At 47.6% G+C, this 13,534-nt stretch overlaps 1 protein-coding gene across 2 annotated transcripts in view; it reads left to right on the plus strand.

Annotated features, from left to right (window-relative positions):
- The first annotated feature begins 10,583 nt into the window (after positions 1 to 10,583).
- The window catches only part of STON2 (stonin 2), a 126,323-nt gene continuing 123,372 nt past the window's right edge, over positions 10,584 to 13,534 (plus strand). The window contains exon 1 of one of the 2 annotated variants that reach the window (XM_037031182.1): positions 10,584 to 10,697. The gene's annotated coding sequence lies outside the window, so the exon portion shown is untranslated. The remainder of the gene's footprint in view (positions 10,698 to 13,534) is intronic. The other variant, XM_037031183.1, reaches the window with a different exon arrangement.

A 13,534-nucleotide genomic window follows, 5' to 3' on the forward strand; every position in this document is an offset into this window, starting at 1 on the left:
AATGACTTTTTAAAAAGGCAATCAACAACACTCATTCAAGTGCCCAGTATGTCCACAGCGTTAAATTGGGGGCTCAAGGCTTTCCCTCCGGAGCAGCTGACAGCCTAGCTACAGAACAGACACACTAACACACCCCCAAGTAAACTTAGAAACTGTGATATGACCAAAGACAATTACACATGCTTAAAAAAAAAGATATCCACACCCCCCTTGCTCACTGCAGCCTCATTTACCATAGCCAACACATGGAAACACCCTAAAGGTTCATGGGTGGGTGAACAGATAAAGAAGATGTGATACACACACACACACACACACACACACACATACACACACTGTAATATTACTCAGCTGTAAAAAGGGGGGGAAAGAATGAAATCTTGCAATTTGCAACAACACTGGATGGACCTGAGGGTGTCATCCTAAGTGAAGTAAGTCAGACAAAGACAAGCACTTTATGACCTTTTTTATATGTGGAATCTAGAACAAACAACAAAAACTAAGCTCATAGATACAAACAGATTGGTGGTTGCTGGAGGCAAGGGGTGGGGTGAGGGTGGGGGAAATGGGCGAAGGGAATCAAAAGATGAAAGTTTCTGATTATTAAAAACATAAGCCATGGGGACACAATGCACAGTGTGGTGAGTATAGTTAATAATACTGTATCGCATACTGGAAAGTTGCTAAAACAGTAAATCTTAGGCATTATCCCAAGAAAAATTATTTTGTAGTTATGTGTGATGACAGCTGTTAACTAGACATATTGTGATGCTTATTTTGAAATACATACAAATATCATGTCATTACATTGTGTACCTGAAACTAATATAATGTTACATGTTACTTGTACTTTAATTTTTTTTTAAAAAGACATCTGAAGAGGAACCCATCGCTAGGATGTTTGTGCCTGTCCTTCTGATAGTCCAAGATGGAAGAATTACTGCAGTAGTCTCCAACTTTTCCCAGTGTAAGAAGTGATTTTGTTTTAATTTCAAGGACTTCCATTTAATCGTTGTCATATTTTTATATACTCAGTTAATGAACAGGAAGGCCTGCAAATGCATTTACCAGAGACTTGCAATAACTCCCCTGTCCACCAGAGGACACTAGCGAACATGGTTTTAACCACGAGTCTACAGAACAGCACCTGATTTAGATTAGATTGATAGGGTGTCTCTTAATAATTCACCTAATTCATTGGCAGATCTCCCTGAACCACTAATATAAGGACGAACTTTCAATAACTGTCTCAGAGAAATCTGTGTGGTGAAAGAAAAGCACAGGCCCTAGAATCTGCCGACGTGACACCCGTTCTGCCATCCCCTGCCTTCCTCAAAGACTTGTTCCGAAGAGAAAATGTCTTCAACTTGAATTATCACTCTGTTTCGTCCTCTGCGGAACTCTCCCCTCTCTCTCCACGTGCTTCTTTGTGAGCAGTTAGCAGTCCTGGATGTTAAGTGCTTCCTCAGAGACAAGGAGATTGTGGCGGTTCCACAACTGTGTGTTCCTCGTCCCCTCTAAATATCTCCCGAGTCAAATAGAAGCTCTAGATTTGCACTGTCCCATACGATACCATTTGCCCCGTGTGCCTGCCCACTCAGTGCTTGGTATGTGGCTAGTCTGTCGGATGTAAAAGTCACACTAACTTTCAAAGACACCTATGAAATATATCATTCGCAATTTTCATATGATGATGCTTTGAGATATTTTAGATCTATCAGATTCAATAAAATATATTATTAAAGTGAATGTGGCAGCTGAAAATTCCAAATGATGTCTGCGACTCCCATTGTATTTCCGTTGGACAATACCAGTCTGGACTAAGTAGGTTTCCCGTTTCTGGGTCGCCATCAGGTTGCATGATTCAAGTATGAATGAACACTCTTAGGGGGAAAGAACTTCCAGGTGAGCCCGGGACTTAGGGCTGGCACTGACTGGAAACGATTCTACAGAAACACCTACCTGGGCAGCTGGACAACACGCACATGTTTGTAGTACTGTTCACAGCAGGAAGAAAGAAGCTGGAGATAAGCTAAATGTTCAACATTTGGAGACTGGCTAACAAACAATGATGCATCTTTCTATCAGACCAGTGGGACTATTAAGAACCCCCTGAGTTGTTGGACACATAAGAAGAATACAGTGTGTCAATTATGTCTCCATTTTTTAAGTAAAAAAAAAAGTGTTAAGCCACCCGAGTTACTAAAAACACAATTTCATAAAAAGTTCCCAGGCCTCTCTCGGAGAAATTCTCATTCAGCAGGTCTGGGGTGAGTCTTCATGTTTAAGAAGCGGCCCCAAGAGATTCTGATTTCCAGCCAAGTTTGAAGCACACCAAAATAATGTGTAAGTGTGTACCCGGCACACAGAAAAGATACCCAGTATGGTGTTCGGAATGGTATCACACAGTGGCGTTTGCTCATAAATCAGTACCACGCGTGTGTGTGTGTAGATACAGCTCGTAAGGACGTGAGCCCAATGGCTACCTGTGGTTGCCTCTGGGAAGTGTAAGGGGAAGAGGAGGGGCCTTTGCCTTCTACTTACATACTTCAATGTTTGTTTGTTTACACATCATCTAAAGAGAAGAGGAGGAGAACTTGTGATTCCATCCGTTCCCAAGTTTGAGAGGGAGGAGAGGAATAAGGCTGCTGTCCCAGCTCATGGGATTCTCCCAGCAGGGCGGGGTTGGGGGCAGCTCCTCCCCAGAAGGTCCCTCCTGGCTGGGCCCTGGCCCCCGCTGGGTTGGCACTCCCTCTGCTTCTGCCGCAGTTATACCCGAGGGTGCCCGAAGCCCATTTGACTAAATGACGTGGGAAGTTTCCAGATCGCAGCTTGGCCCCCACGGAGCCAGAGTGGTGAGGTCACCCAGCACAGCTGCGAACTATTTCAAGGAAACAGGTGGTGGATCTGGCCTCTTCCAAGGTCTCTCTTCCCAGGGGACCTCAAAGCCCAGCCGTAGATGCCTCCGTGGTCCGGAAAGGGGAGTATAGGGTGACTCCATGTCCTCAGGAGCCTGCAGATACTGCCTCCTGTCAGAAGGGTGGCCTCAGTCCTGGTGGCACATTACGTCATGGGGAGCTTTAAAAGCCTCTAGACCTCACACCAGGTCTGTGAAATTAGAACCTCTAGGTGGGGCTTAGGTATCAGCAATCTGAAAGTTTGTAAGGGATTCCAGTATGCAGCCAAGGTCAAGACCACTGGTGTTACCCTTGCAACTAAAGTTTCTAGAGCTGCAGCATCCACTGGAAGTTTGTTAGAGATGCAGTCTCAGGCCCCACCCAGGACCCGTTGAATCCGAATCTGCATTTCCACCAGATCCCAGGGTTTGGAAGCACCGCTGTACCAGTGGCTAGCTGATAAACATACAGGCTCTGGGAGCTTGCAAAAAGGGCAGAATGCTAGTGAAGCCCCTGATGGCTGTGTACCCCCGAGAGACCTCTTAACCTCTCTGAGCCTCATATATCACTGGTGTATAACGAAGATAATAAATACTCCTCTGTGATGGTGAAGCTGGGTAATGCCCGTAAAGTGCCTGGTCCCTAGCAGCCAGTAAACATGAGCTCCTGGTTTGTTGGAAGCAGGCGGTTTCTAATCCTGAAACAACCTGCCCGGTGGGCCAGCCGGGAGTGAGCATGTGTGGGCCGTGCTGCCGATCCAGCTCATCCCCAGCCTGCCAGTATCCAGTGTCTTTTCTCTCCAGGGGCTCAGACGTGGGGACCAGAAAGTCCTGGCTCCATCCAGATGGTCTCTGATTCCAGAGTTGTTTTCCTGTGGAAATCATGTGATTGCTCCATCGTTAGGAAAAGAAAAACAATAAAAGGGAGTAGGTTCTCGTGATTGCTGTGGAGGCTGCAAATGTGGGGCGTTTCTGTGCCAGCTGGAGAGAAGAGGGGCCTGGGGAGGGGCTTGGCTGAGTCCTCGCCTGTCTGGGCGTCAGGATTGCTGATTAACCTCAGACTGAGGGCCTGAGAAGCCCTGTGAAGGCCTCCCTGTGGGTTTGGGGCCTGGGATGCGGATAACGACAAGCAGTGGACAGTGTGAAGCAATGCTGTGCTTTCAGGACAGCGCAGCTTCCTCCAACAAGGGCGCTGTTGTGGTTTTCAATCCCTTTCTATTCACCGAACCATTAATTGAACATTTTCTAAGTGTCAGGCATCGTACTATTTGTCTTAATGCAATCATCAAAGTGACCCCTTGAGGCTGGTATTACCCTCCCTTTGCAGGCGATAAAATAGGCTGAGTTGTTTGGTTAGATGGCCAAACCGCTGTTGAATGACAGAATTGGGATTCAGACAGAGGCTGTCCCGGATCCACGGCCCATGCCCACGGTGGGTCACTCTCATACCTTCTCCCACCCCAGGGGGATGGGGTCATGGGGGCTACAGCTCCTTCGAGTTAGATTGGGGTGTTATTCTTGGTGTTTTTTCCCTCCTCGTGTTGAGAGACCCCCTCTCCCTAAATCCTCCACCAGTCTCTTCACCCCCTGACAGGGAGGCCCTCAGCCCCACCATGAACTCCAGTTCTGTATTTGTCTGCAAACTGTGAGAGTTCAAAGTCTTCCCCCTCATTCTCCATCACCTTTCCATCCAAGGCACATTTATTGAGGCCGTCAGGAAATACACAGATGAGTAGAAAGGAGTGGAGTCGTATTTGAATGATGGGAGCATAAGCAAAGGAACCCTGGCCCATGGTAGTGGGGAGCATGTGTGGTTTTATGAGTCAAAAATGGGGAATTTCAGGCAAAGGGAATATCACTGGTTAGGTCACAAAGATTATTCTCCACTCCCTTTTATGTTTCTTCCAACGCGGGTCCCTTCAAATAAAAGCCAATTGCAATTTTTAAGAACAAATTTTATCTTTGATGTTAAATGAATTCAAAATAATTACATTAATAGTACTTAACAATTCTTTTTATGTGCCAGGCACTGTCCCATACACTTGTTGTGCGTGAACTCACTCACTCCTCACAAGAACCTAGTTTCGAGAGGAAGAAACTGAGGCACAGAGAAGCTACCTAACTTGCCAAGGGTCTTACAGCCATTGGTGGCTGGACCAGGACTCAAATCCAGGCCTCCTGACTCCTGAGTCTTAGCTCTTCCCCACCTTCCATGTCTTCTCTCAAAAGCCAGGAACTCCAACATATCACTCTATCCTCTGGCAGTCTCACCTGGAAAATGTTTTCTTATCACTTCTTTCTAGAGCCGAGAGGGGCTGAGACCCAGGAGACCTGTAGCTCTGCTACAGATATCTGTGTAGTAAACTAATAATAATCGGCAGTTATTTATCGAGTACCAGCTGTGTGCCAGGCACAGAGCTAAGTTCACAGGCATCTCCTCCTTTGTTGCTCACCAAACCCTCTGAAGTAGGTGCATCACCCCCACTCTATAAACGAGCAACTGGGGGCAGCGGAACCCGACCAGGTCACAGCGGGGAGGAACTGGCAGAGCTCTTGTCTCTCCCAGTACCCCTGAAACCGGCACTTCCCCGCCCCCCCCAAACAATACTCCTCTGGGGCCTCTTTATCTTGGGATGTCATCTCACTTTCCTCTCTTTAGTTTTCTTTTCTGTCAGACGGGACTGATAAAAATAACTAATTCCTGTGCGTAGATTACAAAGGAGTCTCAGACACGTGATCTCGTCTGAACCCCACAGCCACCTAGTGGAGGCGGAATGACACATCTTCCAACCCGGTCCCCTCTAGCTCCTCAGCACCGCGTTCCTGGAATGGGATCTCTTTCAGCAACGCGGACAGGAGGGACCAGAAGAGTGGTCTCCATCACACAGGGATGTCCATCCCTCACCTCCACAGCTGACGCCCGACCCTGAGAGCCTGATGTCACTGCATCGGTCAGTGGAAGGAAAGGAAGGATGTCAACCAGAAGAGCCTGTAGGCATTGTGGGGCTAAGGGCTGGAAAGCCCTGAAGGCTAACAGGTGTGACAGCCCTGTGGTGGGCTGGGGTGACAGCCTTGAAGACCAGCACAAAGAATTTCTGCCAGGGCACATCAGCGGCTCCTTGCTCTGTGCTTTCTGCCAACCTCCCGACACACCTAAGCCACACTTGGTTGGAAGACTTGTGAGCCTCCTAACCAGGCTGTACGTGGCTCAGTGACCCTGTCTTTTTTTTTTTTAAGTCCACAAAATACTCATTTTACAACGAATGAATCTTGCTTTGGGGCACCACATTACAAGGAAACACATGGAAAGTCATTACATTCTACCAGTTCAAGTTCAATGAAAGTTCAGCTCACGGGAGGGAAAGATCAACATGAATTGGCAGGTGTACTACAGGACTTAAGGGCACTGAAAGGCTTGAGGTGGAAACGGGAAATCTGAAAGATTCAGCATCACTTCAGTAACTTACCGACAAGATTTCCCATGAGGAAGCATATACATGATGTGTGAGAGGGGTACTTGGAGGGGAGTGGGGAAGGAGCCAGGTCCTTGCAGGAGATTTCTCTTGTTTCTTCTTCTTTTCAGCCTTGTCAAGACCAACCCTTCAGAACTTGGACATTGTCTGCACTTCTTTTTCTTCCCAGAATTCCACAACGTGCTTGGTCCATAAATATTTGTGGGACGGAAGCACGTTGCCGTAAAGACAAAACTAAACATTGCAATTGATTGAAGTTCACTGAGTTCCTAGAAAGGAGAAGGGTGGGAGCCTTGAGGTCTTACTGAAGGATCTCTAGTGGGTTTATGCTTGAGCTGGGCTGTGGGCCATAAAGACATACCCCGTCCCATTCCCACGTCCTCCAGTATTTTTCTAAGCTGCCCGTTAAGACGGCTCTAGCCTTTTAAGCCAGCAAAAGCTACACACTGCAGGGAGCATAGTCAGTGGCCACATGCCACAGTTTAAATACAAGTACAATGTAAAGCTCAGTTCTTCAGTTGCACCAACTGCATTTTGAGTGTTTAAGTCACCTGTGCCTAGTGGCTTCCTTATGGAATAGCTCAGTAAAGGACATTCCCATCAGCATAGACTCTTCCGTGGGATGATGCAAATCCAAGGAGTAGACCCCTCTGGGTTGCCGAAGGTGGGAGTGAGAAGAGGGGGGACAGGCAACTTTTGGTTTTTGTAGGTTTTTCTGCTCCTCCACACTTTCTTCCGTTTAGCTACCGCACTTTAGGATTCCACCAATGTGTCCGTCTTCAATGACGGTTTCCGCACTCTCAGAATACAGGCTATGTGCAACTTTTAGAACAGTTCAGTGGTTTGTTTTTTTAACTGTTCGCAGAGATGTGTAACCATGACCACAGGCTAATTCCACCACATTTTCATGGCTCCAAAAGGAAACCCCACATCCACTAAACCAGTCACTGCCTGTTTTCTCCACACCCAGCCCCTGCCGACCACCAATCTGCTTTCTGCCTTTAAGTACTTGGCTGTTGTGGATTTTTCATCTAAGTGGAATCATACTGTATGTGGCCTTTTGTGTCTGGCTTCTTTCACTGCACATAATGTTTCCAATATTCCTCCATATTGTAGTATGTATCAGTATGCATTCCTTTTTGTGGCTGACTAATATGCCACTGTGTGATTATACTACATTTTATTTATCCATTCATCAGAGGATGGACTTCGAGTTGTTTGCCTTTTCCAACTATTCTGAATGATGCTGCTGTGAACACTTGGGTATAAGTTTGTGTGGGGGCAAACGTTTTTAATTCTATTGGACATACAGCTAGGAGAGGAATGAATGGGTCATATGGTATCTCTATGTTTAACTGAGGGACTGTCAAACATTTTTTTTTCTAGATCAGCTGCACAATTTTATCTTGTGTACATTTAAGAGAGAGCTTATCAAGGCAGAATAACACATCTTCTAACCAGAGCTTATTTTTCTCTTTACCTGGCAGAGCCTGGCATGCAGAAACTACCCATTCACTGTTGGAATGGATGGATGGATAATTGCTTTGACCCACACCAAATGTCCATCCAGCCTGGAACTGGAGGATGCCTTGTCGACCAGGGTAGGAGTTTGGCCCAGTCCTGTTAGGGATTTTAGTCAATCAGTTCAAGTTTAACTGAGTACCTATGTATTTTAATCACTAGGCCAGATGTGGGGGAGAATTAGTTGGAGTGACAGCCATGTAAGCTGGTCACTAGGTTGCTTAACTCTGTAATGAGTTACGTGAGCAAGGGGCCCACTGCCCTTGCCTGGGAGAGTGCGAGAGAGTTAGCACCACAGGTGTTGTGGAGGATGAGATAACTTTTTAAAAAAGATTTTATTTATTTATTTTTAGACAGAGGGGCAGGGAGGGAGAAAGAGAAGGAAGCATCAATGTGTGGTTGCCTCTTGTGCTCCCCACACTGGGAACCTGACCTAGGCCTGCAACCCAGGCATGTGCCCTGACTAGGAATCGAACCAGTGACCCTCTGCTTCATATTCCAGCACTCAATTCACTGAGCCACACCAGCCAGGGCAGGATGGGATAACTTTAGTTGAGTCTTGAGTACTAAGTAGGAGTGGCCAGAGAAGAAGTGTGTTGCAGGAGACAGAAGGAAGCAAAGCCCTACTGAGACAGGGGACAGATGGATATATTAACAGTTCCTGTCCACGAGATTCCAGAGTGGGTGTTGGGAATCCAGGTTTTTTCCACTTCTCATCCTTCCGGAGGGTTGAGTTTAGTGTGATGTGACCAGGGTTGATCATTGAAGAAATCATCTTGGGTCAGCCTAGTTCTCTGGCTGAAATAGCATTTCTTCTTTGGAGTGATAAAGTGACCAATCTGTTTCTTTTTTTTAAAAGATTTTACTTATTTACTTTTAGAGAGAGGGGAAGGGAGTGAGAAAGAGAGGGATAGAAGCATGTGAGAGATACATTGATTGGTTGCCTCTCACACTTCCCCAGTTGGAGACCTGGCCCACAACCCAGGCATGTGCCCTGAGTGGGAATCAAACAAATGAACTTTCCATTCGCAGGCCAGCACTCAGTCCACTGAGCCATACAGCCAGAGCATAGTGACCAATCTCTGTGGAACTTCTGCATTGTCAAAAGCCACAGCTACAGAAAGTGAGCGAGTGGAATGGGGGGTGGATGTCTCCCTGTGCTTCTGGTGTTTGTAGAGGGTTGCTAATGAAAGAACCACCCTCACACAGTCTGTGTGCTCCACCAGTGTCCAGTCCATCGTTTCAGTAAAAAAATTAATCAATGGCCTGTCCATTGATATAAGGAGAAAAGTGAGCTAATTTCCTTCTAGGGTCTTGGGCTGTACACGGTCAATGACTTCAGATCAATGACTCTACAGCAGAGAGTTTCAACCTTTTTCATCTTATGGCACATAAGATGAAAAATTATTAGTACTAACATTTTGTGGTACAGCAAAATATATATTTTTTGCCAATCTGACACAAAAAATGGGTATAACTTTCATTCATTCATACTGGACAGATATCGGTGCGTTGGCTGTTCTTTTTTCTTTTTAAGTTGACAATCTCAGGGAAAAGAGGTCAATGCCCCTGACTAAATGGTCAGGTATTGCATGTTTTAAAAATTCTTGCAGTACACCAGTTGAAAATCACAGGTCTAAAGCAATAATCAGTCTGTTCAGAGTGGGTCAAGCTGGTGGGTCATTGGGGTCTTTACTTCCCTACCAAGCTGGATTTCTCACCAACAGGTTCTCTCAACATAGGACAGCAACATAAGAGGGTAGAAGTAGGAGAGACTAGCTACAGGAAAATGGTTACATACAACCGAAGTCAAATACAAACTATACCATTAATTTCTACTCATAGTCTATCTAGGTGTTTAATGGGGCTTCTTTTATGGTGGTGGGACAAAGTTCTGGTGGCATCCTGATTTGTAGTATGTTTTTACTTAGAAAGTTTCAATGCTGTTGGGAGAAAATGGCGGGAAGACTAAAGAATATGGAAGAAGAAACGGCCTCTGTGAACAGTTTTAATTCCCGATAATCTCTCTCCACTCTAATTTGAACCTCTTTACTGCAACACCGTGCCTTCCAGATGAAAGTCTCTCCATTCTCAGCACTGATGTCGCTTGTCCATACTTCCCACGGGACATACTGACATCCTTATGGCCGTTTCCTGTATTTGTGAATTAATATTTGTGAAGCACGTAGAAAAGTGCCCAGCAAATAACATACGCCATGGAAACATTAGAGTTATTATTATTGCTATCATCATCATCCAGCTTCACTTGAGTCCACGTATCCGATTTGGAACCCATTGTTTACAAGATACTGCCCTGCGTCCTATGCCCCTTTTATACTCAAAAGTATCAAAATGAACAGGTAGTCAACGCGCCCCCCCCCCCCCCCCCAGGAGTGAGAGTGAGGCCAGAGAAGCAGTGATAACGACTCTCTACCACTGGCTATGGTTACCGGAGAGACTCCGAGGCGAGCCCCACTCCCCACCACCGCCCTGTTACTCGCAGGTACGCTTTCCACTCCTCCCGCCTATCTGGACGGTGGCGCCAGGGCACTGGGAGTCGGTCCCGTAGGCGCTTGGAGCGCCCCCCCCCGCAAAGCTGCCCAATCAGGGCGCGGCTGTGGAGCGCACTGCAGCCAATCAGGAGCGGTGGGAGCGGCGTCCCGAGTCGCGAGCCAGCCGCGGCGCTGTGATCCAGAGCGAGCGCGGCGAAAAGCAGCACGTCCCGGAGGGGATCCACGATCAGCCCAGCGAGCTCCGCTGAGCCGACCTTCGGGCAGAAACCCGGGATCCTGAGGGCAGCGTCACCGGTAACCGCGCCCCCGCAGAGGAAGGGCGAGCGTGCGGGGGGAGTGAGGGGCCCCGCAGGTGGAGCGGGCAGGGGGCGGGCCGGCCGCGAGGTCCTAGCGCCGAGGCTGCTGCACAAGCCCCTCGTGCCCCGCGCCTGCTTCGGCCAGAGTCCCAGGGAGGCGCGACGTTTCCACACGCCGCGGGCGTCCAGAAGTGGGAGGAGGGGAGGTGAATCGGTCTAAGGTAGGCGGAGGTATAAGAGGAAGACCCCTGTGACCCCTGCACTCATATGCAGACACTATTTACCAACGCGTGTCTTCTCCAAGATCTGGATCCCTGGGACGTTTTTTGTTGTCCCAAGTCGGGCGATGACAACAAGTGACCCTGGGGACGGTGCCTCCACCCCCACCCCAAAGCCTGAAATCCTTGCCTTGGCTTTCCTCCCCACCTTTGGGGTGTTTGGAGGCAGGACCCCAGCCAGGACTCTCAGGCGCGCTGCCCGCTGGACAGCGCCCAGAGGCGTCCTGGACCCGGCGGACCCCGGGTTTGGATGGAGTTTCTTGCGCGCGTTGCCAAGCAATTTGCCGGACACCCGCCTCTGGCTGGGATGAAGAGTTGAAGATGAGAATATGTTTGTGAGTGAGTGAGTGAGTGAGTGTGTACAGTGTGTGTGTGTCAGCCTTTACTAAAAGGAGCTGCCTGAGGGCTTGAGTGAATCATTAACTGTGGTATTGGGCAGCTGCGGGCCTCTTCCTCTCTCTTCTCCTAGGGCAAGTCCCGCAGGCTCTCTGAGCCTCGCTGTCCTGATCTGTAAGGCGGCAATAATGGTTGCACTCTCCCCAAAGCGTTGTCTTGAGGATTAAATGAGGCAAGGCCTGAGAAACACCGGGCACCACGCTAAGTACTCAATTATTGCTGGCTCTTATTATTTACTATACTGAGTGCATGGTCTTTTAAAGAGTCAATCGAAGTTGTCCAAACTGGCCCAGCGACCATTTGGAGCTCTGAATAGCTTTCTGCACTTGGAGGGAAAACATGCTATTAATGTTACTGATGGTATCATTCCAAGGTAATGTATCCCTTGAGGGGGTAAAAACTTGCTCTATTGGAATGGTGAGAGAGAAATGGATTACAACTAGGGTCTTAGAAAACCTTTGTAACCCTTGGAAAAAGTGGTATGGATGTTGTGTGAAGAGAATATCATAGTACTTTGTTGACTGCTCGTCTTGTACGAGTATGGCTGATTTGGGGGGAAATTGGAAGGTTCTTATACTTTCTACTCATCCCTTAAACAAACAAATAAAGGAGAGAGAGAGAACAAAACCCAGCCACATAACAAAATGCCAGCAGCTTCTGGAAATCTAAATTGCAGTTTCCACTTTAGGTGGTTTTTTACAGGAATGACCTGGGCGGTCCAGTTCAGTCCTTTGCCACTGTGTCATTTTCCTTTTCTTGGTTAACCTGAAGAGCAAAACATTGGGCACCATTCATTTTTTAAAAGATTTTATTTATTTATTTTTAGAGAGGGGGAAAGAGAGGGAGAGAAACATCAGTTGGCTGCCTCTCACGCATCCCCAGCTTCCCCAGCGGGGGACCTGGCCTGCAACCCAGGCACATGCCCTGACTGGGCTTCAAACTGGTGATCTCTAGGTTCATAGGCTGGTGCTCAGTCCACTGAGCCACACCAGCCAGGGCCATTTTCCTTTTTAATACCTGAAATATCAATACGTAGTGGGTTCTTTTGGAACTCTGAACCCTCTGCTGCTTAACTGCCTACCCTTTGACAAATCCAAAAGACCTTCCTTCCCGAAGGTTCCTTGGGCACTGGAAATGGGAGTCTCCTTGTCTTATCTCACCACAGTTCGCCCATTGCGTGGGACCTGAGGAAAGACACAAACTGCCCTAGTTCTCAAGGGTCTCCAGGGCCTTTCCCAGGGGCCTTAAGAATAAATACATCCACTTAGAGAAAGCATTATCTTCTCAGGGGCTAGGAAGCCCACTTTCAGATGCAGATCTTTCAAGTGTCAAATTAATTCAGCAGCCCTTTCAGTTGTTAGGAAGACTTTTACTCCTCTACTGGAGTAGGAGGATCTGAAAGCTTGCTGCTGGAGGAGGGAAGGAGGGAGGGGGGAGTGGGGGACAGGGAAATGCTTGCTTATTTCTGAGCCACATCCGCACCTGGTGAGAACTCTGTCTTTGTGGCTAATGGCTGGGAAACATGGACAAGTTTGCTTTGCTGAGTCAAAGTCTCCCATTCTGTAAAATGAAGACTCTTTTTTTTAAAGAGGAGTTTGTTTTTTTAAGAAACAAACTTGTTATTTGTTTTTATTTATTTTTAGAGAGGGGGGAAAGGATGTAGAAAGAGAGGAGGAGAAACAGTGATTGGTTGCCTCTCTCACACTACCAACTGGGGACCTGGCCCAGGCATGTACCTTGACTGGGAATGAAACCAGTAGCCTTCCAGTTCAGAGACCAGTGCTCAATCCACTGAGCAACCCAGCAGGGCTGAAGAGGAATTGTTTTAATTAATGGAATGCCCCACGTGTAGTTCTGGAGACATTACGGGTCTGTAGCATCCAGAGGAGGTCCTACAGGCAGGAGCGATCATTTAGACCTGGGAAATAAAAAAGGACTTGATTGAGGGGATAACCCCTGCACTGAGTGTAGAATGATGAGCCAGTCTCTTGTGCAAACAGGGGGAGGTGGGATTGGAAGGGAGGGTAGAGTTGAGGAGAGAAGACATTCCAAGCAGAGAAGATACGGGAGATCAAAAGTGCTCCACTCGTCAGTTGAGGCTGAACAACAACCCCCAAATCTCAGTGGCTGACGACAGCCCAAGTTTATTTCTCACTCATGC

This window comes from Sturnira hondurensis, unplaced genomic scaffold, assembly GCF_014824575.4.
Source record: "Sturnira hondurensis isolate 20B ecotype Veracruz unplaced genomic scaffold, ASM1482457v3 Scaffold0021143, whole genome shotgun sequence".
Taxonomy (NCBI): domain Eukaryota; kingdom Metazoa; phylum Chordata; class Mammalia; order Chiroptera; family Phyllostomidae; genus Sturnira; species Sturnira hondurensis.